The sequence below is a fragment of the Mustela lutreola genome, chromosome 13 (assembly GCF_030435805.1).
Source record: "Mustela lutreola isolate mMusLut2 chromosome 13, mMusLut2.pri, whole genome shotgun sequence".
In the NCBI taxonomy this organism is placed as follows: Eukaryota; Metazoa; Chordata; class Mammalia; order Carnivora; family Mustelidae; genus Mustela; species Mustela lutreola.
The window spans coordinates 24,271,778-24,299,689 of NC_081302.1; positions in this window are offsets into that span (position 1 = coordinate 24,271,778).

A 27,912-nucleotide genomic window follows, 5' to 3' on the forward strand; every position below is an offset into this window, starting at 1 on the left:
GAACCAATAGTTAGAGCTTGTGGTAACTTGAATATGCCCCTTCTAGATATCTCAATTAAGTGTATATTCCGAGGCAATAGAGAGCCAAAAGTCCCAAAATAAATAAGTACAAAATAAAACTCCTAAACATCTCAGCTGTCACCTTCAATCAGTTAAGTAGCAGTTGCTAGAACTTCAAATAGTCAACTAACCAGGTTAGTAATAAGGCTGCAGTGAGAACAATCAATAATCTTTAAAGGAGAGCTGTCCACCTGCTAGTGAGGAGGAAGTGACCTTTGAGTAACAGATAAAAAAAATTTGCTTGCTTCTGTAGTTTTGGTCCAAGCAACTATTTTAACAACTGAGCAATATAATATATACTGTAAAATATAAAGTAACATTATTATCATTCTGAGATTTACAACATTTTCAGAATATTAAAAGAAGTTAGGTATTTTGGGGATTTGTTTTTAATTTCTTAACCCTAATGTCAGCTCTTTGTGGATGATAACTGTAACAATCAGATTTAAGTATGCTAAATGTTTCCATTTGAAATTTTAATGGGGTAAGTAATTATTATAAAATATGTTGATTTCTCATTGTCAGTGAAAATTACAATGCAATGCACAGCAAGCTTTTAACTGAGTGAAAATAGTTTTTATAGTGTCAGTTTATGGCATACCATCAGTAATTGTCTAAGCAACCATTATATTTTTATTGGGGACACATATGGTAAAACAACTGAAATATTCATGTAAAGTCTTTACATTGCTTGTTTTTTTTTTTTTTTTTCATAGTGTGTGTTATATTTAAATACCAGTCTGCCAGGTTCAACTTTACTGCTATAGCGAATTCCAAATGGGAATATTTTAACACTTCAGGTATGAATATAAAGCAATTAAATTGACTCTACAATCCAAAATGCAGAAGTCAGTAATTTTTTCAACAAATATATTTCATTATACTGTCAAATATTTTTTGCAGAATACAATGGCACATTAAAATCTCAGAAATCACTTGAAACATGAAAATGTCCACAAGCTAAAACCACAAATTATAAAACATACCCAATAAATCCATTAAACTTGGAAGAGGATTAGGGAGGCATCTGATGACCAATTCATGGCACTTTAGAATGTAAACTAAAGAAAAGAAAGTCTTGAAAGTCCAAGACACAAAAGGTGGCAAGATTCTCAGAGCTACAGTGAGACTTGGGATGCTGATTGGCCTTAGGCAAAGTGTATGGTCTCAGCCCTTCCCTAGGTTGGCCACTTTTAATGTGTTCTTGCTCTCATGCTTAGACATTCTGGAGCTCAGTTGGCCTGCCATGGCCTTCAGCAGGTGCTGGGGAGCCCTGTTAGTATTGCCTATGCCCTGTATCCAAACTCTTGCTAATGGCAGCACAATGGTCACGTTAGCTTTGTGACCAATATAGTTCACTGGTCATGTCTGAAATTTAAGATACCTTAGTATTTAGAGTGGGGTGTGTGTGTCCGTATGCATGAGAGAGAGAGATAATTAATATTAATACAACCCTTGGGATGGTTAGATAATATTTGTAGGACTTAATTAGGAATATACAATTCAGAGGTGTTTAATTGGCATTTAAAGTCCCTTAATCAGGAATTCACACTTTAGAGCTCCTATATAAGCTCATTATACATTACTAATATGAAGCAGAAAGCTCATAATTAAAATTATAAACATTAAAATGTTTTATTTGGGGGAAATAAGTGATGGTTATGATATATAGCTATATAGGAAGATGGTATAGTACATATACCAAAGTACACATACATTCATTTTCTCTATCAATATCTCCTCTCCATCTCTCCGTCTTGTTCTTAACCAAAAACTCTAATTCTTGATCCAAGTAGAAGGCTGGCTGATCCTGCCATCAATTTATCATTTTATCTGCCTTAGAGTGAACTGAAAGTTTGAACATATTTATGAGTGCCTGAAAGAGAACAAGTATCAGTGTTATGGAATAAGTTATGTAAATATTTTTGTACATGCTTGGTAACAAATATTTCTATGTTTATCAGGATCCAGTCTGAGGCTTACTTTCATTGTAGCATGTTTCATATTGACCATATTGGGAAGTTCTTTGTATCACTCTCATCTTCTGTACCTAGAAGTCAGAAACCACCAATATTTACTAAAAGTGGTTGACTGCATTTTTCTCAGTTAACAGTAGTCACTTTGATATTCATTACTCTGCATATCTCTGAAATATTTCACTGACAAAAGTAACATTCAGGGGCATCTGGGTGGCTCAGTGGGTTAATCCTCTGCCTTCAGCTCGGGTCATGATCCCATGGTCCTGGGATCAAGCTCCGTATCGGGCTCCCTGCTCAGCAGTGAGCCTGCTTCCCCCCTCTCTCTACCTGCCTCTCTGACTGCTTGTGATCTCTGTCTGTCAAATAAATAAATAAAACCTTTAAAAAAAAAAGTAACATTCATTTTGTACAGTTTATCATCAAAAATATTTGCACCCACAGACTATAAGTTATATTTAAAGGCAGACAATATAAGGTAACAGTATTTGCAGAAATTCTGAGCCTTAAATTAGAAGTTTCAAATATAAGCATACAAATCTGAATTTTATTTTAGAAAACAAAACTTTGTTCTAAATATAATATTAAATAGTACATTTATAAGCATATACCTAACTAATGTTTGATATTAAGAATACGGGATGGGGGGGCGCCTGGGTGGCTCAGTGGATTAAGCCGCTGCCTTCGGCTCAGGTCAGGATCTCAGGGTCCTGGGATCGAGCCCCGCATCGGGCTCTTTGCTCAGCGGGAGCCTGCTTCTCTCTCTCTCTCTCTCTGCCTGACTCTCCGCCTACTTGTGATCTCTCTCTCTGTCAAATAAATAAATAAATAAAATCTTTAAAAAAAAAAAAAAAAAAAAAAAAAGAATACGGGATGGGGTGCCTGAGTAGTAGTCAGTTAAACATCTGACTCTTGCTTTTGACTCAGGTCATGGTCTCAGGGTCATGAGATCGATCCCTGAGTTGGGCTCCACACTGAGTGTGATGTCTGCTTGGGATTCTCTTTCCTTCTCTCCCTCTGTTCCTCTCACTTGTGCTCTCTCTATATAAAATAATAAATCTTTAAAAAAGTAAAAATAATCACTGGATAATCAAAAAATTTAAGTGGATTTGTAACTCTCAATGATTATATAGAATATTTCATGTGCCATTTATTTATTTATTTATTTATTTATGGTATCATCATAGAATGACTGCACATTTGTTGTGGCGGACCCCCGTGGTCTATTGGTTCCTTGCTCAATATCTATTTATGTCCCTATTTTATAAAAGGTAACACAGTGCCCAGTTGAAAGACCACATTCCTCAGAATCCTTTGCAATTTAGTCCAGTCATGAAATAGTTATTTCCAATGAATTTTCTGCTGGTGACATCTGAGAAATTTTGCTTATTTAATACAAGCATCACTTATTTCCCTTTGTTTCATATTTATTTCTGTGTTTATTGTGGTATTGCAAACACAAAGCCATAGGTAGAGCACTATCTTGCCAACCCCAAGATGACTGTGAAAATAAAAGTCATTTACTAAATATGGGAAAGTGGAAAGAAGGAGTCCAGCGACATTGCTGATACCATGGAACCTTTGCTACAGCTATGTGGTGCTTGCCTTTACATGTTTCCTTATGTGAAGAGTCACTGGGTTGGGGAGGGAGGTTACATTTCTATTACATACAGCTAAACATAATCCCAAACTGTTTCAAATTCTGATAATTAACACTTTTCAGTCTTCTTATGAAAACAAGGCCAGTAACAATCACTATTTGCTAGGAAGAATGAAATTTTACATATATTTGGTATAGTTTTTTTTTTTTTATAAGAAAAGCCAAGCATCCATTAGTATGCAGACAGATTTTAAAAGGAAGCAATTCAAGTTTTGTCCCATGATAATCTGTTAACAATTTTCAGTAATTTCATAGGTCCTGGGTGGAAAAGAGATCAATCAAAGCTGATTAGACTCAGTCTTAATTTTGAACATCTGTGTTTATTTTGTATGGATAATCCAACTTTGAATATGCTGTTGCTGATGAATAGAAGTGAAATCATACCTAATATTTGGAAACATTGATATAGAATACATAGTGTTTTGACATGTGATCTAACTTTACTCTTAAAATAACTGAATTTGATAAAACATTTACTACCACAATTTTAAAATTAAAAAATTGAGAATAAAAGAAGCGACTGACTTGCTAAGTATGAATAATATATTGAGGAATCAGGTTTTATATGCTCATTATTCTAAATTGATTCCAATTTTGAAGTTAGATTATTTTACTTACCTTTGTTATGGTTCTGGTAAGATTTTAAAAGAGTAGGTCATGGGTGCCTGGGTGGCTCAGTTGGTTAAGTGTCTGCCTTTGGCTCAGGTCATGAACTCAGGGTCCTGGGATCTGGATTGGGGCTCAGCTATGGGGAGCCTGCTTCTCCCTCTCCCTTTGCCTCTCCTCCCTGCTTGTGCTCTGTGTGTGTGTGTGTGTGTGTGTGTGTGTCAAATAAATAAATAAAATCTTAAAAAAAAAAGAGAGTAGGTCATGTGAGCTGATACCAAAAGAGGTAAAAGTAGGTTAAGCATGAAGACTGCAAATAGAGTTAATTTACGCATTTTCTGTCAATGGGTTTTACCTTTACACCATTACAGCAGCAAATGCTATAGACATTTTGATGGATCTGGTCATCTCAAACTGATCCTTTTCAGAAAAGGTCAGCTCAGATATTTCACCTTCTCAACTCATATTTTATTTTCTTTATGATGACATATTTGAGTTTCTTTATGTTCTCACTGAGATCTTTAATCTTATAACCAAATGATTTTTATGCCAACCTATCAGTTCCGTCTTGCCATTGCTTTCTTTCTGTGGCCAAAACCTCATGTATTGTTAAAAAGATCCTCAACTTCTTACCCTTTTCTGATGCCTAATCCCTAAAAATTCTTATTAATCAGTACAATGCACATTCAGTTTACTCTTCTGCACACTACCCCATCCAATGAAACCCTGCCCAGAAAAAACAAATGCGCAATCAACATACAAATTCTTTTTTTTTTTTTTAAGATTTATTTATTTATTTGATAGATCACAAGTAGGCAGAGAGGCAGGCAGAGAGAGAAGGGAAGCAGGCTCCCTGCCGAGCAGAGAGCTGGATGGGGGGCTCGATCCCTGGATCCCGGGATCCCAGGATTGTGACTGAGCCGAAGGCAGAGGCTTTAACTCACTGAGCCACCCAGGCTCCCCTCAACCTACAAATTCTTTGAAACCAGTTCCATTTTATGGTTTTAAGGAATCTCTGGAATTTTAAATACTGTTTACATGGTTTGTTTTGTTTTGTTTTCCTCATTAATGTATTGGGTTAACTCCTATTAAAATATTTCCAAACATTCTCCCATTTTAAAGTTCTGAACCCTTCTCTGTACCACTATTCTGCCTCTATAACTTTCTGATAATTACTTTTTCTTCATATTTAGAGAAAAAAAATAAAGACATAGAGATCTAATTCCCTTCCTTGATTGTGTTGGTATAGTCCTACCCATCCTTATTACTTTTTTATTTTCTTCAGTGAAAGTGGCATTTCCTTTTTCAGTGTTTTGAACCCATTTCTCTTTATGGCCTCCCCTATTCTTTCCTGACATTTATTTTATATATAGGTTTGCTATTTCATTTAAATATTCGTGTGCCTCAGTTTCTTTCTGGAAAAAATATTTCTTGCTTTAAGTTGCTGCTGTGTTTTTATTTTGTAGTCACATGTCATTTGCACTTCTCATTCATACTTAAAGGAAATATTATTTGAATTATGATCATCTCATTGAAATGCTCTAAGATTATTAATGCTATCACACCTTCAAAATCTGTAGAACAATTTTAATTTGTTCTTTCTTCTTTAACACTCAGTAGAATATAGCATAGCTCTTGACTCTCTCCTCTGGACACTTTCTGCTTTCCATGGATTCTATGATCTATGATAAGTTCTTTTCATATCCTTCTTACTTCTTTGGTTGCTCTGAAAAGGTAGAAATAAATAAATAAATAAATAAATAAATAAATATCTGCTCTTCTACTTTTTGTTGATATAAGTCATTTTTTGCCTTACGTACTTCTGTCACTGATCCTGTTTCTGAAATATCTCTCATATGTCTTTCTTTCCTACCAGTAATTTTTTTCACATTATTATAAGGCCATATAAGTCTTATCAAGTCTTATAATAACATCCTAAATGATTCTCTTAGTTTTTTTACCCTTGTTACCTACTTTCTACAACACCATAGATTATTTTTCTGCAAAAGTGATGTGCCATTGCATATTTAGAGGTAAAATAATAAATGATGTGTTTAAAAATCTTAATCTGAAGTAGTTCTTTCTGACCTGGCCCTGAGAAATATTTTCTAGCGCCATTTACAGAAACTTTCCTCCTGAAACTGGTTCTAGCTATGCACAATGACTTGCAATTTTCAAAATGTGCTGTGCACTTGCATATCTATTCAGTAGCATACACTGTTCACTTTCTGGACTGCCCTTCTTCTGCTCTACCAATCAGGTTAATTCTCCTTCCTTTTTCAATAGTCAGTTCAAAAATTATTTTTCCTTGGAAGCCTCACTTGAAAAAAGAGTTAAGCTCTCCTTCACAGTCCCACAGAGGTTGAAATCTACTGGTATTAAATCAATTAATCATACTGCATTGTAATTTTCTAACAGTATTAATAAAAGCTAGCATTTGGGTGCTATTCCATGTGAACATTCATTTATTCATTTTTCCTGGTAACTCCCCTGAGAGATAGGTTTATTAACATCCCTGTATTACAAACAGGCACAGAAAGTGTTAAGCAACTTGAATAAGGTCTCACACAGACTACACAGCGGAGATAGAGCACAACATATATGAATTTTAAGATCTTCAATAAAAAACACAGCATCCAACTAAATGAATTACTTAAATTGTTGAATGTTGAGTGAGATAGAGGAAATACATGAACAGACATGAGAGCATGCAAATAATTCAGTTAAATACTTGAAGTTGCTTCATCATATCTGCTTAATTACTGTTCACAGGAGAGACATCAAGATTTAACTTTAAAAGCTTATGTACAAAACTAGCATATGGTAAATTCAACAATTTTTTCCCTCATGTGGGAATGAATTTAGTTTATAGACAGATGTTTAATTTAGGTGTGTAGACAAAAATATCAGAAATGCTAAACAAGAATTGAGCAGAAACCAAAAGGGTCAATATAGTCTTAAAAACATAATCCATTATTTCCCTCCTGGACTTCTTTTATCAATCCTTTAAGTTTTCAGTGGCATTATTTTGTGATTTCAAGAAACTTAACCATTAAAATGCTTTGAGTAGACATTTTAAGTACATGATCGTAAATCATAATGAGGAGAGTAGAGCCAGTACACTTTGTTTTTAAGTTTATTGTTATCAATGTCATTTTTAATAGGAAAATCCTTTTGTGTGTTCAGTATAAGAACAAATATCCTAATGGAAACATGGGCAACCTTAGTTTCAGTTATCTTACATCAAAAATCATATTCATTAGATAATATTTCAGTAGGCTTTTTGTAAATATTTTAATAGTTTTTCATTTATGATTTAAAAATTTATATCAACTATTATAAACTATACTTATTTTATTAAAAGGTACATTACTTTCCCTTAAAAACCTTCTGTCAATCTTCCCTCATACATACCATGTTCATTGATGGCTTTACTCATCTTTTCATTTCCTTGGAAATGCCACCCTCTTACCATATCAAATCCCACCTTTCCAGGTTTCCCTGAAATAACAGTATTAACTGATTATTTCAGTTTCTCACTATTATTTGAGCTTCTCTAATACTTTAAATTTGTTCTACATTATAAATCACTTCATGCTCTCTTTGCACCCCCCCTTTTTTTTTGGTGAAATGTTTACTTAATTTACATTTATTGCACAGTGATTACAAAACAGACATACTGGGGCCTAAATTTACATGATGGTAAACAAAACAAAACCCATGTAATAAAAATAGTGGTGGAGCCAAGGGCCAAGAAGAGCAATTAATTGGAAAACTGCCTATAGTCCCAAATTGGGACCTAATTAAGAAACATTCCCAACCTTCACTGGAGGCTCCTTTTGCAACTTCTGCTAAGTAGGATTTCAGGAATTTCAGGATGCTAAGGAAGAATAACTGTTATGTGCCTTTCTGAATGGTTAATATTTATTATGGCTGTCTTATCCCCATTCTTCTATTTGATGCTTGTTACACCCCCCCCCCCACACACACGTACACATACACATGCACACACAGAGTAAAATGTTAACCATTTCTCATTCTCTTATCTACTCCGTGTGTGTGTGTATCCTGGATCAAGAAAAAACACATTCGGGGTGCCTGGGTGGCTCAGTGGGTTAAGCCTCTGCCTTCGGCTCAGGTCATGATCCCAGGGTCCTGGGATCGAGCTCCATATCAGGCTCTCTGCTCAGCAGGGAGTCTGCTTCCCCCTCTCTCTGCCTGCCTCTCTGCCTACTTGTAATCTCAATCTATCTCTCTCTCTCTGTCAAATAAATAAAATCTTTAAAAAAAAAGAAAAAGAAAAAACACCCTCATTGGCTCTCAGTGCAAGTCCTAGTAAAAGAAGAGGAAGAAGAGAGAAGAGGACTACCACACTCAGATTTTATGTAGAGACCATTACAACATCCTGAACTTTAAGTCCAATATCATGACTGAATGATATCTTGAATAAGGGGAAAGTTTGTCTTGGATGGGATCATCAAATAATTGCTTCTGATCTCCATCAGGGCTGTCTTTGTGTGAGGATTTTACTTCCCACTGAACTCCAGTGAAATGTGACTATGGATAACATGTGCTACTTCTGAGCAAGAGCCTTAAGAGTCATCATGAAATTTTGTTATTTCTGTAGTTCCATTTGTCATGAGTTTAGATAATCAAAGGCTGTGTCTTTAGCTTGGGTTCAGCAATGAAGAACAAAGCCAAAATTGCCCTGCAAGGGACATGAATGTGATTAAGAAGTGCATTTTTATTCTTGTAAGCTAATGAGACTTTAGATTGTTTCTGCAAAATAGCATAGTCTAAGCTAGATGGTAAAGAAAAAACAGCACACATTGTGCCATCATAAAACTTAGAGTCTATTACTGAAGAAAGCCCTTAATTTAATAATTATAGTAAAAAATATATAATTGCCTTTGAAGAAACTATTACAAAGAAAAATCACAAGGGACTCTGTTAAAGAAGTGTGCACTAGTAATAGATGCCAGAGGAGGTCCTCCTGAGCAGAATTGACCTTAGGGCCTGAAAAAAGGTCTTCCTGCCCAGGTCCCAGACTCAGAGACCCAGGCTATCTTCAGCAGTTTCCAAGTCCTGTGTTGATACCTGAGACAACTGAGGCTGCCATTGCCATCTAGGTGGGGCATTTCAAGTCTGGACCTCAATGACCTGGGCCCCAGTCCTCATTTCTCTCTTTTGAAGAAAAATAACTTGATGAGAAGAAAAATTTTATAATTGCACTGGAATCATCATGTCAACATTATATATATTTCAAGCCTTCTTATTGAATAGAATTATAATTTATATTTCACATTTTTAAAAAGATTTTATTTATTTATTTGACAGAGAGAGAGAGAGAGAGGTAGGTCACAAGTAGGCAGGCAGAAAGAGGGGGAAGCAGGCTCCCTGCTGAGCAGAGAGCCTGATGTGGGGCTTGATCCCAGGACCCTGAGATCATGACCTGAGCTGAAGGCAGATGCTTAGCCCACTGAGCCACACAGGTGCTCCTATTTCACATTTTTAAGTATTAGAAAATTGTTGGAGACAACTATCTATATCAAAATGGTCATCATAGTTAAAGGATACTATTTGTATATAATGTATTACCCTGTAGAGGTCAAAAAAATAAATATATGTATGCAAAAATTGATAAAATTTAAAAAAGCCATTGTTGAGTGAAAGATGATAAGCATAACAAAATTTTAGTATAATGTAATTTTTTCATGGCTGTTTTTCAACACATCCTGGTAAATTGACTACAAAGAATAACATTCTTACTGTGGTACTACACACATAGGTACCGCATTCCATGGTAATGGGGGATACTCTGTAATGAATGAACAAGTGAGATCAAAGAATAATACAGGAATTGATGTTTTTGGTGCATGTCGCTGGAATATTGCAAAGTGTATGCACAATTTTATAGAGTAGTCCAATATTTTATTTTACTCAAAACTCAAGTCATAAGGTTAACATTAAATTATAAATACATATCTGAAAAATTATTTGGCTAAAATGTTAAGCTTTAAGGGCAAATACTCTGATTTGACTTGCTGAAATTCTTTTTTCATTCTTTTTTTCTGGCCCCCCAAAACAGTTTTCATACTAATTTACACATTATAAGGGCATTTTGTAAAAACTCATGTCTCCAAAAAGTTTTTAAATTATTACAATAACAAGAGCAGGTGCCTATAATGGAAATGAGAAGGGATTAAGAGAATAAGGGGGAAATGATAAATAACAGAAGGAGTATGAATGAATTAAAAAGTTTGATCATCTTTATTCCAAGCTGATTACCAACTTTTTAAAAAAGTTTTCTTATGATCAGGAAAATCAGTTATTCCTGCTGTCGGTTTATCTCTGATTTTTTTTTTTTTAATTCCTAAAACATTTAAAGCATTTAAAAACAAATTACTAAAATTAACAAGTCAGGAATGACAGATGTTGGCAAGGATACAGAGAAATGGGAACCCTGTTGGTGGGAATGCAAGCTGGTGCACATGGAGTTTCCCCAAAAATTTAAAAATGGAGCTACCCTATGACCCAGCAATTGCACTACTAGGTACTTATCCCAAAGATACAAATGAAATGATCCAAAGGTCACCTACATCCCTGTGCTTATAGCAGAAGTGTCTACAGTAGCCAAACTATGGAAAGGGCCCAGATGCCCTTTGGATGAATGAATACAGATGAATGAATAGGGAAGATGTGGAGTGGAATGAATGGAATACTACTGGAGGATGGAATGGAATGAATGGAATACTACTCAGCCATCAAAAATGAAATCTTGACATTTGCAATGATGTGAATGGAACTAGAAGGTATTGTGCTAATAAGCAAAATAAGTCAATCAGAGAAAACTATTATGTGATTTCACTCATATGTGGAATTTAATAAAGAAACAGAGGATCATTGGAGAAGAGAGAGAAAAAACAAGATGAAATCTGATAGGTAGACAAACCATAAGAGACTCTTAATCTAGGAAACAAACTGAAAGTTGCTAGAGGGGGGTGGAATGGGGTAAGTGGGTGATGGACATTATAAGGAGGGCTCGTGAGGTAATGAGTACTGGGTGTCACATAAGACTACCTCAGATTAATAATACACTATATTAATCAATTTAAATTTTAAAAATGAATTGAAAGAATAAAATAGAATAAAATAACTAGAAACTAAAAAGAAAAAAAAGTGAATTACTTCCAGGGACTTCTTATACTTCCTCATGTAGCTTATAATTACTGCCACCAAATGGGCATGAACTACTCCCTAAAATTTACTGATTAGTAAGCATTGAACATTTTGAACACTTTTCATTACCACATCTAAACTGGCTCCATTCATATAAAACAGTGAGATAGGCAGTTCAGATTTGTTTCCCCGAGTCCCTGATTTCATTAAATAATCCAGTTGTTTTAACATTTTCTTTCCTTATTTCTCTATTGCTTTAGTTTTCTTCTCTAACTTCAGTGAGAAAACACTTTGTAGTCAAGTGCTTCTCCTTTCTCCTTTCTTTTTGCTTTAAAGATCAGATAATTGTTTTCCTAACACATTTCTTAAGACTGTGAAACATGTGTGCTCTCCTGTACTAAGTAAGTAAATTATGGTTCTACAAAAAAATCCATGTTTTAAGGAAATCCTGTTCTTTGCCTCCTAGTGTAAGAAAAATCACCCAGTACCAATCTTTTCGTATGTCTAACATCAAAGTCAGGTCTGGATTCCATCTAGTGTGGCCATGGATTTTTTTTTTTTAATTGACTTTTTTGAAATTCTCTTTTTTTTTTTTTTTAAGATTTTATTTATTTATCAGAGAGAGAGAGTGAGCACAGGCAGACAGAATGGCAGGCAGAGGCAGAGGGAGAAGCAGGCTTCCCACCGAGCAAGGAGCCCAATGCGGGACTCGATCCCACGACGCTGGGATCATGACCTGAGCCGAAGGCAGCTGCCCAACTAAGTGAGCCACCCAGGCGTCCCTGAAATTCTCTTTTTAGTATCTTCCTTCTCTCTGATAGGTATTATTTTTTTCCCCTTCAAAATAGCACTTTAATTTAAAACTCAGTATTACTTAAATGATTTAAATAATATTTCCATACATACATACCCTTTCAAAAATGTGCAAATTTAGAATAACCACCTGATATAACTTCCTGAGTCATCATCTTACGTTTACCCATTTATGCAGAATATTGAATTCTATCTGCAGATTTTAGGCATCTGTCAAGAATTTTACATTCTCTGGATTCACCTGAGAAAGATGAAAGAAATCCTTATTAACTTTCTGAAATCTCTCTACTTCACTTTTTTAGGTCAAGCTCCCTTTCCTCACCCACTAACAATTTAAGAAAACCTGTTCCCTAGAACTATCCTACCCAAGTAGATATTTGATCTTATTTTATGTTTCTTGCAATACTAGGTTTGCCTCAAAGAATCCCATTTCATTCAGCATTTTTTTTAATTGAAATTTGCTTTCAGTAGTTTTTTTGGCCTGCTGGACTAACCCCCGTCCCCCAAAAAAGAACACTGCTGATTCCAAATGAAAGAAATGTGAAAAGTACTGGCTGTTTAACTTCAGTGTACTCTTTATAAGGTATTCATTGATAACGTTAACTGTCTCACTATGTTTGATCTCCATCTGGTTCCCAGTTACTTATAACCATTGTTAAAACCTGTGCAATGAAAAATCCAGAAATAAGTCAAGGGGTTGGTAGTAAGAGTAGTGATAGACCAGAATCACAAAGATGAGACACAATAATCCAAGCTATGGCCATTTTTGAGCCATTTTATTTTGGTTTGAAACACTTCTAAATTATTTTAAGAAGCATTTAAGCATTTAAAGAGTGGTCATCCAAAGGTTACCAACCTGTGTCCTAATATTTTATTTTTATTTTTTTGTTTTTATTTACATTCTAGTTATTTAATGTGTTGTGCAATACTGGTTTCAGGAGTAGAACACCCAGTGCTCATCACAAGTGCCCTCCTTAATACCCATCATCCATGTAACCCATACTCAGCTTGTTCTCTATGTTTGAGAGTCTTTAATGGTTTGTTTCCATCTCTTTTTTTTTTTCTTTCCTCCCCATATTCATTTGTTCTGTTTCTTAAATTCCATGTATGAATAAAATCATATGGTATTTGTATTTCTCTGACTTATTTTGCTTACCATAATACATTCTAGTTCCATCTATGTCATTACAAATGGCAAGATGTTGTTCTTTATGATGGCTGAGTATTATTCTTAAGTATGTAAGTATACCACATCTTCATTGATCAGTCAGTTGACATTTGGGCTCTTTCCATCATTTGGAATGTGTGTACCTGTTCAAATCAGTAGTTTTGTATCTTTTGGGTAAATGCCTAGTAATGCAATTGCTGGCTCACAGGGTAGTTCTGTTTTCAACTTTTTGAGGAATCTCCATACTGTTTTTCAGAATGGCTGCATCAGTTAGTATTCCCATGAACAGTGTGAGAGGGTTCCCCTTTTTTTCACATCCTCACCAATGTCTGTTGTTTCCTGCATTAATTTTAGCCATTCTGACACGTGTGAGGGGTTATCTCATGGTAGTTTTGATTTGTATTTCCCTAATGATTAATGGTGTTGGGCATCTAATATTTCAAAGGACATTGAACCCATAAACATGTTCTTGTGTCCTCTTAGAACATTCAAAACTGGTAACACAATCTGAAATACAGATAAATACATGTATTCTGCATATTGATGGCCATAAATTCTGTAATTGCTTGATTTGAAATAGGTCTCAGAAGGAAAATTTTTTTATGTATTTTCCTGGAAATCAAATCTAAACCTTAACCAGTGTAAGAGCTGCTGCATCCAAACAAAGCACTTTGTCTTCTTCTGTGGGATATTGACCTCAATTCAGAAATTTCTTTGCATAAAAAATTTGGGGGCCCGTGTAAATATTTAAGATCTTCATTAGTGTTTAACACAGAAAATATACCTTGAATATTAGAGAAGCGATGTAATCAGTAATAGCTTAACTTTCTGGCTTAGTGAGAAAACTAGATCCATGATGAATACTTCAGAATTAAGGTATTTATTTATTTTTATTTTTTTTATTTTATTAAAATTTTATTTATTTATTTGACAGAGATCACAAGTAGGCAGAGAGGTGGCAGAGAGAGAGGAAGGGAAAGCAGGCTCCCTGCTGAGCTGAGAGCAGGGACCCTGGGATAATGACCTGAGCTGAAGGCACAGACTTTAACCCACTGAGCCACCCAGGTGCCCTGCAGGATTAAGGTATTTAATATAGGAATTAAACCTTAAACAAAAATGGGGAGTGCTGAAAAAGTGAAGGTCTGGAGGGGAAATCACAAGATTATAGTCAGAGCCACTGAAAATTCTGCCTGGAATACTGACAAGTGAAAACATGGAAATTTGGAGAAATTTAAAAACAACAACAACAACAATGTTCATCTTCCTGAGGAAAATCATGAAAGAGAAGTTGAAGAAAAGGGACTCTGTGTAGCTAACACGACTGAAGCTTCGCAGCCAAGCATTTGGGGTTATGTAAGGCCACGATTGGTCGACAGGATCAGCAATTGGGAAGATAAGCTAAATGCAGAACAGCGAATGGCTGGGGTCACATCTGCGTTTGTCACCATATTTGAACATGATGACTTTTGTAGAATAATTGACAATACTTCAGCTTTGCCTTCCAAATCTCAAGCAAAATCTTCTTTTAGCCATTTTTAACGTGAAATCATAGAGGCTCGGAGAGATAATGTGAGAAGTTTTGTTTCCATCTTAACCACATTTAATGTAAGTTAAATACATTCAAATAAAAAAAAGTTTAGTCTACTCTGACAATCACTTTGTTTATAGTATTACTGAAAGGTAAACATTTTCTAATCTTTTCATCCTTAACTTTTTCATCCTTAGCTGAGAACAATTTCATAATAGCATCAGGATACTTATGCTGACAAGATTATATTCCTCTCAAGGCTCTTCCTCAAATAGAATTTTAACTTATATTTCCATATTTAAATCAAAGATATTAAAGTCTGAAATTCATGTTTTCAAAACCAAATTTTAAGTACGCAATTCATGTTCAGTGGTCTCTGAATATAACCTTTAACCATGAGGTTATGATGAGCATTAATTAGTAAATGTATATTATCAGAAATTATATATATTTGCATCATTTGAGTATAAAATATGTAGGGAATTTGCTCACTTAATCTGTAAATTAACCCATCAGATTTATGTAGGTTCTCATCTGAGTAGAGGATGTTTTGCCTCACATTTTCCTATGGCTGCATAAAAAAATAATAAAATACTCTGACAGAACAGATTCAAACCCAAGGCAAAGTTTGATTTTGTTCCTTATTGGTTTCACTTAAAATTCATGACCACAGACCTCAAATAGGAACTTGATGCTGCCTAGAAATCTAATATATCTCTCCAGTATAATCATTTTCCACTCTAGAGACTGTTTTATATCCTGAGCTCTTTCCTCAATATCCAACCGCTATCCCTCTTTCCTCTCAGCTAAAGTCTTCATCTCGGATTGCTTGAAAAAGTAAAAGTACTGGAGAAAACTCAAGTTCTTATCTCTAAATCTCAAAGTCAGCCTTTCTCTGAAATCATGATCTTAGTCCTCCCTCCTGTTAAATGGGAGGTTTATCCCAACTCCTTCGAAGTCCAAACACTCTACTTGCCTGTGGACTCCAAAGCAGTCCTAACTGCACTTTTATCTCTACTTGTCATCTAAAATTTAAAATGACCTCAATGGCAAAAAATGATTTCTCCACACAGCTTTATTAATCTGCCAATTTCCTTGTTCTGAAATTAACATTACTATCTCTTCACACTTCAGGCCAAAACCTGAGAAGTCATCTTTGAGTTTTCCTTGTAGATCATCCAGCCCACCAGTAAATTCTAACAGAGCTTTAAAGTATATGCCAAGTTTATCAATTTCTCTCTATACCCATTGCTACTACTCTAGCCAAGTCTCAGTCAGCTCTTACCTCAACTTCTGCCATAATCTTTTGATAGTTCTACCTCAGTACACCCTGCTTGGATATTCCTCATGGCTCAAACCCTGCTAATTTATTTGATTGTTCATTGGAACGAAGGGAATATGAAGAGTTTTCTGACATACTTTCTTAAGAAGCATGAGATCTACTATGGAATGACATAACCTCTTTGTTCTTAAGCCACATCACTACATGATCTTTTCATACCCTTCTGGTAATGGTGCCTCTATAAAGCCCCTTATAGAGGTCCTTCTAACCATAGTTGACTACAAAATCCATGATATTGTGTATCCTATAAACTTAATGGTGTAAGGGCCTATTCAGCTAGAGCAGCCCCACCCCGGTTGAACTGCCATTTTGTTGTAAAACTTAAATTGACTTTGCCCCCCTGCCCAAGGGAACTTACTTAAAAACAAGTCTCAGGTAACAAAGTCCAAGTACAAGGATGGGTCAGGCCAGGTGGAGGTATTCAATCAGTGGGGGCTCATATGGTCTCCCAGCTACCAAGGAGTATGGGCCCCGCCCTTTGGGCACCTTTTGGGCACCAATTCTAAACAAAGTGATAGACTGGTTCAAATGTCTCCTAGGGTAAATTGTAATTCAGTTGGTCACCTAGCATGACTGTGCAGCTTTCTCTGTGTGTTACAATTTCATTGGCCACCTGTGTGTGGCCAGGCCCAACCACATGGCCTTTGCTCTATAAAAGTTAGTCTGGAAAGCAAGGAGGGGTTGTCCTCTCTGTAAGGGGCGGCCCCGACCAGTCTATTTGACGGTCGGTTTGATTCTTGATGCTTGGCGTGAAATACAGCTTTGCTTGACTTTCACTTTGTATCAGTCTTGCTCCTTTAATCACGGACCCATTATTGGGGTACCTATTTTTTTGGGGGATGCAACAACAGGTCACATGTCAAGCACCCTACTCTTCTGTACTCTTGTGTGAGAAAGAAAATCAAAAGATTGGTATTCCATAATCTTAGGCTAAGAGAAAAGTCTCCCAAGAATGCTCTTACAAGACTCTGTACTGGGCACAGCACAAAGATGGATTCTGTAGTTGAATAATTATGTATTAGTCAGTTGTTATAAGAATAGCATATACATGAGGGTTTTTCCAGGAGAACTTCCACTTGATGAAATATAAGGAAGACCCCCTCTTTCTTTTTAGTACTTCTCTAGACATAGAGGGTACATGGTTTGTTTCTGAAATTTTTTCTTCGTATGACTACTGGAAAGCTGAGTGCCCTGGTAGTTCATCAGCAACTATATGAGCTAAAAATATGGTGTCGATTTGAGATTCTTTTTTTTTTTTTTTTTTAAAAGATTTTATTTATTTATTTGACAGAGAGAGATGACAAGCAGGCAGAGAGGCAGGCAGAGAGAGAGGAGGAAGCAGGCTCCCCGCTGAGCAGAGAGCCCGATGCGGGGCTCGATCCCAGGACCCTGAGATCATGACCTGAGCCGAAGGCAGCGGCTTAACCCACTGAGCCACCCAGGCGCCCCTCGATTTGAGATTCTAAGTCCCGTTTTTATTAGTTCCAGTGTTGAGACAACAGAAATCCTTTTAAACATTTTTGTGCTGATTGTATATTGTTGTTTATTAAAAGTGTAAATGCCGGGGCACCTGGTTGGCTCAGTGGGTTAAACCTCTGCTTTCGGCTCAGGTCATGATCCCAGGGTTCTGGGATCGAGCCCCGCATCGGGCTCTCTGCTCAGCAGGGAGCCTGCTTCCCTTCCTCTCTCTCTCTCTCTCTCTCTGTCTGCTTGTCTGCCTACTTGTGATCTCCATCTGTCAAATAAATAAATAAAATCTTAAAAAAAAAGTGTAAATGCCATATAAGCTGGGTATATCTGTGTTGTCTAGCATTGTATCTGTTATTTATTAAGGCAGTGAGTAGATACATTTGCTAAATGAGTACTTGTAAAATGAATGATGGGTGAATGAATATTGAATGAATTATACAGGAAATTACGCTAGTAAAATGTGAGTTAATGAATGGCTGGGATCCTGTCTGTTGGATTACCAGTTCTTCTTCCTACTATCTGCATTACACATCCAGGCTTTAACAGGAAGACCTAGTTTAAATTGCAGACTGCATATATTGACTTGGAAATTACAAGAATGTCAGATGTATTTGAATGAGTTTGCTATCTGGGAATGGAGGGTGGGGCCCTGTAAAATAATAAATAGTTTAAAATAGAAATCTCCAGATTACACTGGAAGCAACTAGTATTTATTGAGTGTCTGCTTTGTGTTAGGCATTGTGACAAGTGATTTTCATGAGTGACCTCATTTATACTCAGTATTACAGGTGAAAAAGATTAGAGAGGTTAAGTGACATCCCCAGAGTTATTTCTAGTTGTGGAAGTGAAAATATGGACCATAGGAAGCTTGTATTTACAGAGCTCACCTTCTTAATTAAAATATACTTCTGTTTTTCTCAGAAAGAAATGGATAAAGGAAGAGAAAAAAGAGTTCAATAAACAGGATAAAATTGGTAAAATTTAGTATCAGGGACTTGCCCCTTTCTTTATTTTGGATAATTCTTTTTAGTTACTTCGCTGAGTTCCCTGTTTCCTTTTCAGTGGTGGAGTATGGCTCTGAAAATTATTCAGTGGTTTGGGTCCAGTTGTATTCATTTATTTTTGCTACGTCTCTTCACTGAAAATTAGACTTGTCTCATAATATAGTGAAAATTTTGGTTATTAATATTCATAGATTATGAATCTCTATGATAATAACTGACTCCTGAGGAATCACCTGATTAGAAATCTGAGCTACCCATTGCCAGAATTATTATCTAGATTTATCCATCGTCTGGTGGACAATTACAGGATTGCCTCAAGCGTTCAATTCTAGAAAATACTCCTCTTCTTTTTATCTACTTGATTGTGATTGTTTGTTTGTTACTAAGGGAAAAAGACTTACATCCCCTCTCCAGTTCACAGGACCCCTAGATAGCCAAATTGTACCAATCAGTCCCTTCCTGGAAATGTTGGAAAATAGAACTAGAGAATAAGTGTAGTATTTTTTATGTAGCTGAAACCCTTACGTATAAAAACAAGAAACTGTCGATATCCAGCTTTGGCGAGGTGAAACAGAAAAGAGATTCTACGTTTTGAAAACAGAAGGAAATTAATGAGTATTCTCACAAAGACAACCAGAAACAATAGAGGGAATGAGAGACCTGATGACTTATGAATTCCTGACTTCAACTCTTTTCTGAGATCAGCAGGATTCCTATTGTTGAGTTCTATGAGAGGCCCCATATATTACAAGATACTTCTCTTTAAACTCAGACCAGCCCAACTTTCAGTTGCTTACATTCAGCAGAATGCTAACTATTCCATGTTCCTTATATATTCCCTGAGTTGCATTTCTGGAGTTCAAGTCTGCAGTTTCTTTTGTTCCTGGGCACAATTTTGGTCTCGTTGTCAGAATGAAATAAATTTTCCTCCCTTGCCTCCTCTGTGTTTTAATGAAAACAAAAACAAAAACAAAAACAAAAAACAACCATCATTTCTTATACTGGAATCTATTGCACTATTTGTCATGGCCTGTTATATAGTAGTCGCATATGTGTGTTTATTTTTTGCTGGACTATAAGCCCTTTTCCTGGAGGACAAGGCAACATTTTATCCTTCATTCTATCACAGCCAGTACCTAGAATAGTGCTTGGCACATGGGTGGATTAAAAATAAAATATTTGTGGGGCACCTGGGTGGCTCAGTGGGTTAAGCCGCTGTCTTCGGCTCAGGTCATGATCTCAGGGTCCTGGGATCGAGTCCCACATCGGGCTCTCCGCTCAGCGGGGAGCCTGCTTCCCTCTCTCTCTCTCTCTCTGCCTACTTGTGATCTTTCTCTGTCAAATAAATAAATAAAATCTTAAAAAAAAATAAAATAAAAATAAAAATAAAATATTTGTTAACTTATGTGTTTTACATTTTGAATATATCACTCTAATTATAAATATATTGAGGGGTAAAATGTTGATATTACTTCATTTAACCCAATAAAGTTTATGCTATGTTCACTGAACAATATAATATTAGTTTCCAGAAAATGACTTATTTATCCTGATCAGGTCACTGCTAAATGGTTTAAGAAGCTATATATTAATATAACTGCAATTTATGATTTTAAAAGTAAGTGTGAATGTGACTTTAACTACAGGCTACATTCCAGATCTCATTGTAAGAAAGTGATTCATGCATGTTGTGCTTTGTAATAACTTTGTTCAATTATTGGATGACTCTGCTTTACAGTTTATCATGTGACCACGAAGTTCATAAATTCCCCAGTTACTGGAAAATTATTCAATCTATATATTAATTCAACAGATTTCCATAATAGAATCTTTAAAATGTAAATCATGTTAAACCATTTTTCACCAATATAGAGCAGTAATTAAATTATATTCAGCTCACATTAATGCTTCCTTTTTGGTGTTGTGGTTTGTTAGCCCTTTGATTATGAACATTAACATAGTTTTGACAGCAAGATATGCAATCAGAATAAACAAGAGAAATTCTTGATAGAAATCTAAGATATCCAATAATTTGGACTGTGGGAGAACTGAGAAGTTGGAATTAAGACACATGTGGAGTTAGAAAAATCAGCAAAGCAATCAAAAGCAAGAAAAAGTCAAGTAAATAATAACAAATAGTTGTAATCATGTTAAACCAGCCAAAAACTAACTGTAATATTTCAGCACCTGGTAGGTAAACAATTTAAAGGCACAAGAAAAATATTAGAGAACAAGGTAAGGTGGATGATTAAAACACAGGTAATAATCAGAAATCAGACATTCTCATCAAGAGTCCAGACCACCTGTGTACTGTTTCTCCTTTTGCTCTCTACATCTCATGTATGAGAGAGCCAGAAGGGCAAAAAACCAAAACAGTAGACTAAGATAACTGTAGAAAGGAGAACAGAAGACAGCAGTCATCTGCATACAGGATATTTTAGTACCTTATAAAACATGGAAAGCAGCTTATGGTATCTATTTGTCTTGTTTATCTGCTTGCCTTCATTGCCTTTGGTAGTCTATTCAGGAGAAAAACAAACAGGGAAAACACTACCATATTAAACTCAATTCATTGAGAAATTCAGGAGGATCTTTGTAGTTTTTCACCAAGCCATGCTGCTCAGCTCTCTGTCTTCCTGCTTAAAAAAATAGGGATATTTTTTAATCTTGTGGTTGTTCCATGTCAGCAAACTCAAAAAAGGGGACTAGACAGTCCTACATTGAATTTTTTTTTTTAAATTTATGGGACCATAAGCAAATGAAGGAAAAAAAAATCAGTCTATACAGGCATATGCGGGTTTGGCTACAGACCACTGCAATAAAGTGAATATCAAGTTAAGTTGTTAGTTTCCCATGCATATAAAAATTAGGTTTATACTATACTACTGTCTATTAAGTTTGCAATAGAATTCTGTCTAAAAAGATTATTAAAAAATACTTTACTCCTGGGGTGTTTGGGTGGCACAGTTGGTTGAGTGGCTCACTCTTGATTTTGGCTCGGGTGGTGATGTCAGGGATGAGATTGAGCCCCACTTAGGTTTCTGCATTCATTGCAGAGTCTGCTTAAGAATCCTTTCTCCCTCTTCATCTGCCCCTCTCCCATCTCACTTGCTCTCTCTCTCTTTCTCTCTCTCCTTCCCTCTCTCCTTCCCTCCCTCTAAAATAAATAAATTGTTAAAACAAATACTTTACTTCTGGGGTGCCTGGGTGGCTCAGAGGTTAACCCTCTGCCTTCAGCTCAGGTCATGGTCTCAGGGTCCTGGGATCCAGCCCCATGTTGGGCTCTCTGCTCAGTAGGGAGCCTGTTTCTCCCTCTCTCTCTTCCTGTCTCTCTGCCTACTTGTGATCTCTTTCTCCCTATGTCAAATAAATAAATAAAATCTTTAAAAATAATACTTCTAAAAATGCTAACCATCATCTGAACTTTCAGTGAGTTGTAATCACTGATCACAGATGACCATAGCAAATATAATAATAATGAAAAAGTTTGAAATATTGTGAGAAAAATATGAAAATGTGATATAGATACATAGGGTGAACAAATGCTATTGGAAAAGTAGCTTGATACAGGGTTTTTTTCAAACCTTTACTTAAAAAAAAATACAGTATCTAGAAAGAACAGTAAAACAAAACACAATAAAATAGGGTATGCCTATAACTTTAAAAGAGACCTTGCATTCTGATCATTTGTCTAACCATTAATCTTACCTTGTCCTTTAATAGTTTGTCTTCCTAGTTCCTTTTTTCATGTATATCTTAACACTAATTTGTGAGCTTTTGGTACTGGTCTCTTTCTTTGTTTCTCAAACACCATACCTTAAAACTGTGTATAGCAAGCCAAATCCCTTGTATCACCAGCATGTTGGGAGAAAGTGTGGGAGGAAAAGATTTTGGTTCTTTTGTAGTTTGGTACTATGTAGAAGATTTTGACATTGGAGGCTGGGCTGTCCTTGAAGATTGCCATTTGTAACAGATGACAGTTGTGTCTTCAGAGTACTTCATACCATTTATCTCTAATTTTTAAATTGTTAGCAAGAAGAGATATGCAATACCCTTGGAGAGAATGGTTGTAATCACCATAAACAAAATTAACAGCAGTTATTTCTGAGAAATGGAATGGGTTATAGAGAGCAGTATATTTTATTTTCCATTTTATGTTCATCAAACCAGTTTGACTTGTGTGTTATACATATAAGGCAAAGGCATGTTGTATATTGATAATTAAACATGAAAAAAGATTTAACTAAATGTTAGCATTGGGCAGGCTGACAAAACATATTATGAAGGCCACAAGGTCTTTAGTAAATGCAAACACAAGAAATCAGAATAGATGGCACTCCATCTATTCTGAATTGGGGGGCATTAGTAGCTGACATCATTTTCTTTGGCCTGAAGACTTTTATGTGGCCATCACTGAGGTAGCACTATAAGAATGGATGACTGTAATTGGCAAATAAAAGCAAAATTTGAAGGACTAGTTTGACAAGGCAAAAGGAAGTAAAATTTTCTGGTAGGATGGTATGGAAAATTCCTTATGGTATTTTGTACTTCCACATTACTTTTGGGACGTTTTCTCAGTTTCACATGTGTGTGCTTATAGCTGAAGTCAGAAAGATGTGTGTTCCAGTTGTCTTCAAATTTGGACTCACCAGTTACTGTCAATGTGAAGTTAGGTGTGCTGTTTTATCTCTGGTATCAATTTCCTCATTGGAAAAATCAGAATGAGAACAGCATTTAGCTTATATATTAGGTAAATTAAGTAAGATATCTTATGCTTATAACCAAAGATGTACACATAGTCCAGACTTATTCTATCTACCTTACTCTAAGGAGAGATACTAGAATTTCCTTTAAATAATAACTCAGATATATTACCCAAGAAAATGAGTAGATACAAAGTATCAAATTCTGGTGAACCATTTTGTGATACAAATTCCAATGCAGGTTTCCTTCCTTTATAAAATATTAAATCAGGAAACTGTTACAGAAGCAGTGGACTTAACTCATTCTCCACCAGGTGGTTTCACGTTCGTTGATTTGCATATGATTTGCAGCACCAAAAAAGTGTGCTATTTTTGTGATAAGGAAAATGAAAAACAGAGCAGTATTATCACACAGTTGATAATTAGAAAGATATGAATTAAAGCCAAGTTGGTTTTAATCCCAAACTCATGATTCCATAATATTTATTATAATAACTGTAATGCACACTGTCCCTCAGGAGGAAATGGGAAAGGGGAAAAGAGAAACAAATCCCTTGACCCTTACCTTTATACTCGGATTATTATCCATTTTTAAATCAAAGTCCCTCAGTTTAATATTATATGACCTCCCAATGAGAAGGATTTATTTTTTACACCCTCTGCTTCTTTGGAATTTGTTGGCAGTTTGAAAGTTGGCCTCCTTGGTGTGCCTTACCTCTTATCCTAGGTGATGAACTCTCTGCTTACCATTTGCAGTGAACATAATTGTGACAATAACATAGTCACAAAACACTACAGCACTTTCTTAGAATGCATATCACACATGTGGTATCTTACAGGCATATGTAGTAAAAGGAGATTAATCATGGATATATGATGGTGTATACGTAGGAATTGTTTGAAAAGAATCTATAAAGTATCATCTGTTGCAGTAAAAAAATGTAGTAGTTTAGATATTACTCCAAATTATTTTCTTTACAAATTATTTTCTTTACTTTTTTAAAAAAATATTTATTTGGGAGAGAGCATGAGAGAGAACGTTAGCAGGGGGAGGGGCAGACTGAGAAGCAGATTCCCTGCTGGGCTGGGAGCCCAATGTGGAGCTGGATCGCAGGACCCTGGGTTCCTGACCTGAGCTGAAGACATAAGCTTAATCTCCTGAACTCCCAGGTGGCCCCAGAGGCTCCTGACTGTAGGAAATAAATTGAGGGTTGCTGGAGAAGAGGCAGAAGGGTGGGATGACTGGGTGATGGGCATTAAGGAGGACACTTGATATAATGAGCACTGGGTATTATATGCAACTGATGAATCACTAAATTCTATTCCTGAAACTAATAATACTATATGTTAACTAAATTGAATTTAAATAATTTTTAATTAATAGATTGTTTGATCATCACCATTAGTTCAAAAGATGAAGTTTTTTAAAAGACAATAAGAGTATCATTTTGTTCTCAAGTGCATCACCAAATTGTTTCATAAACTTCACTCCTTTTTTGAATCTCATGTAGTAATACTACATTTGGCTATGACTATTTATTGCTTTGTGTTTTAATTATAGACATCTTTGGTAAATAAATATTTCAGGTTTTAAGCATTACTTTTCATTATTCAAATCATGGAGATAATATCGTACTTTTTAATAAACTGAATAAATATTTTGGTTAAAGACTTTATTTATATAAAAATAGTTATGATCTAAACATATTCTGCCAGAATGCGTGCAAAGATACATTAGAAAAAATATACTTAATGCAATTTAAAGTTTTAATGTGTTTTTAAATTTTATGTAAATCTTGAATGTGGAAAATCTATGTGTGTCAGTGTTTTAAAATTTAGAGCTAAAGTTACTTTTTAAAAAATCCCCAAAAACACAATTATGAAATTTATGAATTTGCTAAAATGTTGGTGGGTAAATATAATTCAGTTTATAAAAGTGGCATCACCTACACATATTTTCTACATGATTTTCTTTCTGTTGTTTGTCTCTAAATTAGATAATTATTGCACTTCTACCTTGACATAAAGAGTTAACATCATTTTTTTCCCCACAAATACTTTACTTAGGAATGTCATTATGCTAAAATAAATAAATAAATAAAACCCTAAACATTCTTGGAACAAGAGATGAAAAGAAAAACATGAAGCAGAAACAATGCCAATGCTAAATCAACAACAAATATTCTCTAAAATATATCTACACAAATTTTTTTCAACAAATTTATTTTATAATGTGCTAATGATTATTCTGTAAGTCTGATTTATACAAAAACTATGATAAACTATGTTAAACTCATTTGTTGATATTCTTACATATTTAAAACTTTTGGTAGTCAAAGAAAACATTTGTTAACAGAAATATGTGGCATGTTAAACCAAAAATAATGTATAATATAGGTTTTCAGGTTAGTGGAGGTCAGCTAAATTTACTTAGTGAAACTTAAGAGACCATATAGAATTAACCTATATTAAAGATCTATATAAATAACTGCTAAGAAATTTCAACAGTTTTAGATCACATAAAGGAAGGGGGAAGTTTTGTTGGTGTGGCGTCTGTGCTCATGCATGAGTGTGTTTCTTTTAAGTCCCTAGGAGGATTACTGGTACTGACTTTGGTAAACAATGATGAGAAAAAAGAAAAAAAATTATTCTGTGTCAAAATTGACATTACTGTTGAGAAGATTTTATAAGCCATGTAGTACTTCATTGTGCCTAGGTAAGATGAAATTGACAAGCTAGCAGATGGTGGGTGATGAAGAATGCATGCTTTTATTAAAATAAAATATTAAATATTTTTATTTATATATTTTATATTTTATTATTGTATATAAATTTAAATATATATTTATTATATTTTAATAAGAATTATTATTAAATATTATTATTTAATATTATATTAATTAAATATTATTAATAAAAATATTCCAAAGAATCCTTGATGGGTACCATAATGGTAAATAAAATAAAATTAAATCTTATAAATTATAGTGTAAGTTCTAAGGGAAGAGCGATAGGTGTGTATGTAGAATAGGTAGGAACATAACTGCCACGAGTAGTATTACATAATGAAGGAAAATAAGAATCAAGAATATTACTTTATATTTAAACATTATCCTGTGGGCAAACAATGGCCATTCAAGTAATCCATTAATAAAAGGTTATCTGGTAACATACAATGATAAATAACATAACATATTAAAAAATAAAATACTTATTTAATTATTTAAATGTTATTAATGTTATTTTAATAACATTAATGTTATTAATGTTATTTAAATGTTTAATGTTAAATTAAATATATGATTATTTCTCTGAACCAAAATATGTCATCTAAATATATGTGATATAAATAAATGTTTAGAAGGGGTGCCTGTGTGTCTTAGTTGGTTAAGTGTCTGCCTTGGGCTCAGGTCATGATCCCAGGGCTCTGGTCGCATGATGGGTTCAGTGGGGAGCCTGCTTCTTGCTCCCCCTCAGCTCCTCCCTTTGCTTGTACTCTTTTGTGCTCTCTTTCTGTCAAAGAAATAAAATATTTAAAAATAAAAAATAAACAAAAATAAATGTTTCGGAAAGATTCAGATTTGACATGTTAGCTGGTTTTAAAACTCATATTCTGAACTTTCCAGTAAACTGCTTAGGTCTTTGTGTGTGTGTGTGTGTGTGTGTGTGTATATAGTATTGATTATATAATAATGATAAAAGACAAAATAATGGAAACAGTGATAGCATTTGTGTAAATTGTTTAAAAACCACACAGTCTCTACATACTGGTTTGTAAATGCAAATATGCAACTGCACAGATAGAAAAGACAGGATACACTGTAGCTTGTAAGAGTCATTATCAGGTTCACTTTTAAGTACAATTAGAAACTTGTAATTGAAACTCTGTCCTACTATAGACTTTTACATTTTCTCAAAAGGAAAAAATATAGTTTTAGGTAACTGCATTTTAATTTCTCTTGTCACTAAGCTATTCACTACTATAGATAATTCTTATAACCGAGGGTCTCTTAGGTATACTGAGCTGAATTGATAATAAATAATAAATAATAAAATGTAAATATTGATAACAAATTGTGAAGATGGGTTAGTATCTATTAATTCTGACTGCCCCCTCTTGTATTATTTCATATGCAAATTGAAGAAAATATCTCACAGAAGGATGAATCGCACTTTGTTGAAAAAAGCCAGGGATTATTCTAATGAATGAACAGATATATATTGACAGTAAATACACAAAAGTAGTATTGTCAGTATTTGATTTATTTTGTGGTCAAGTAAAGTAGAAGATAAAATATGAAAGAAACACCATGTAACCCAGAAGTAAAAACTGGATTTGGGCTCTAAAGAGTTGTACTTTTGGGTCTCAATATTATAGTCTCCTGGGGTGCCTGGGTAGTACA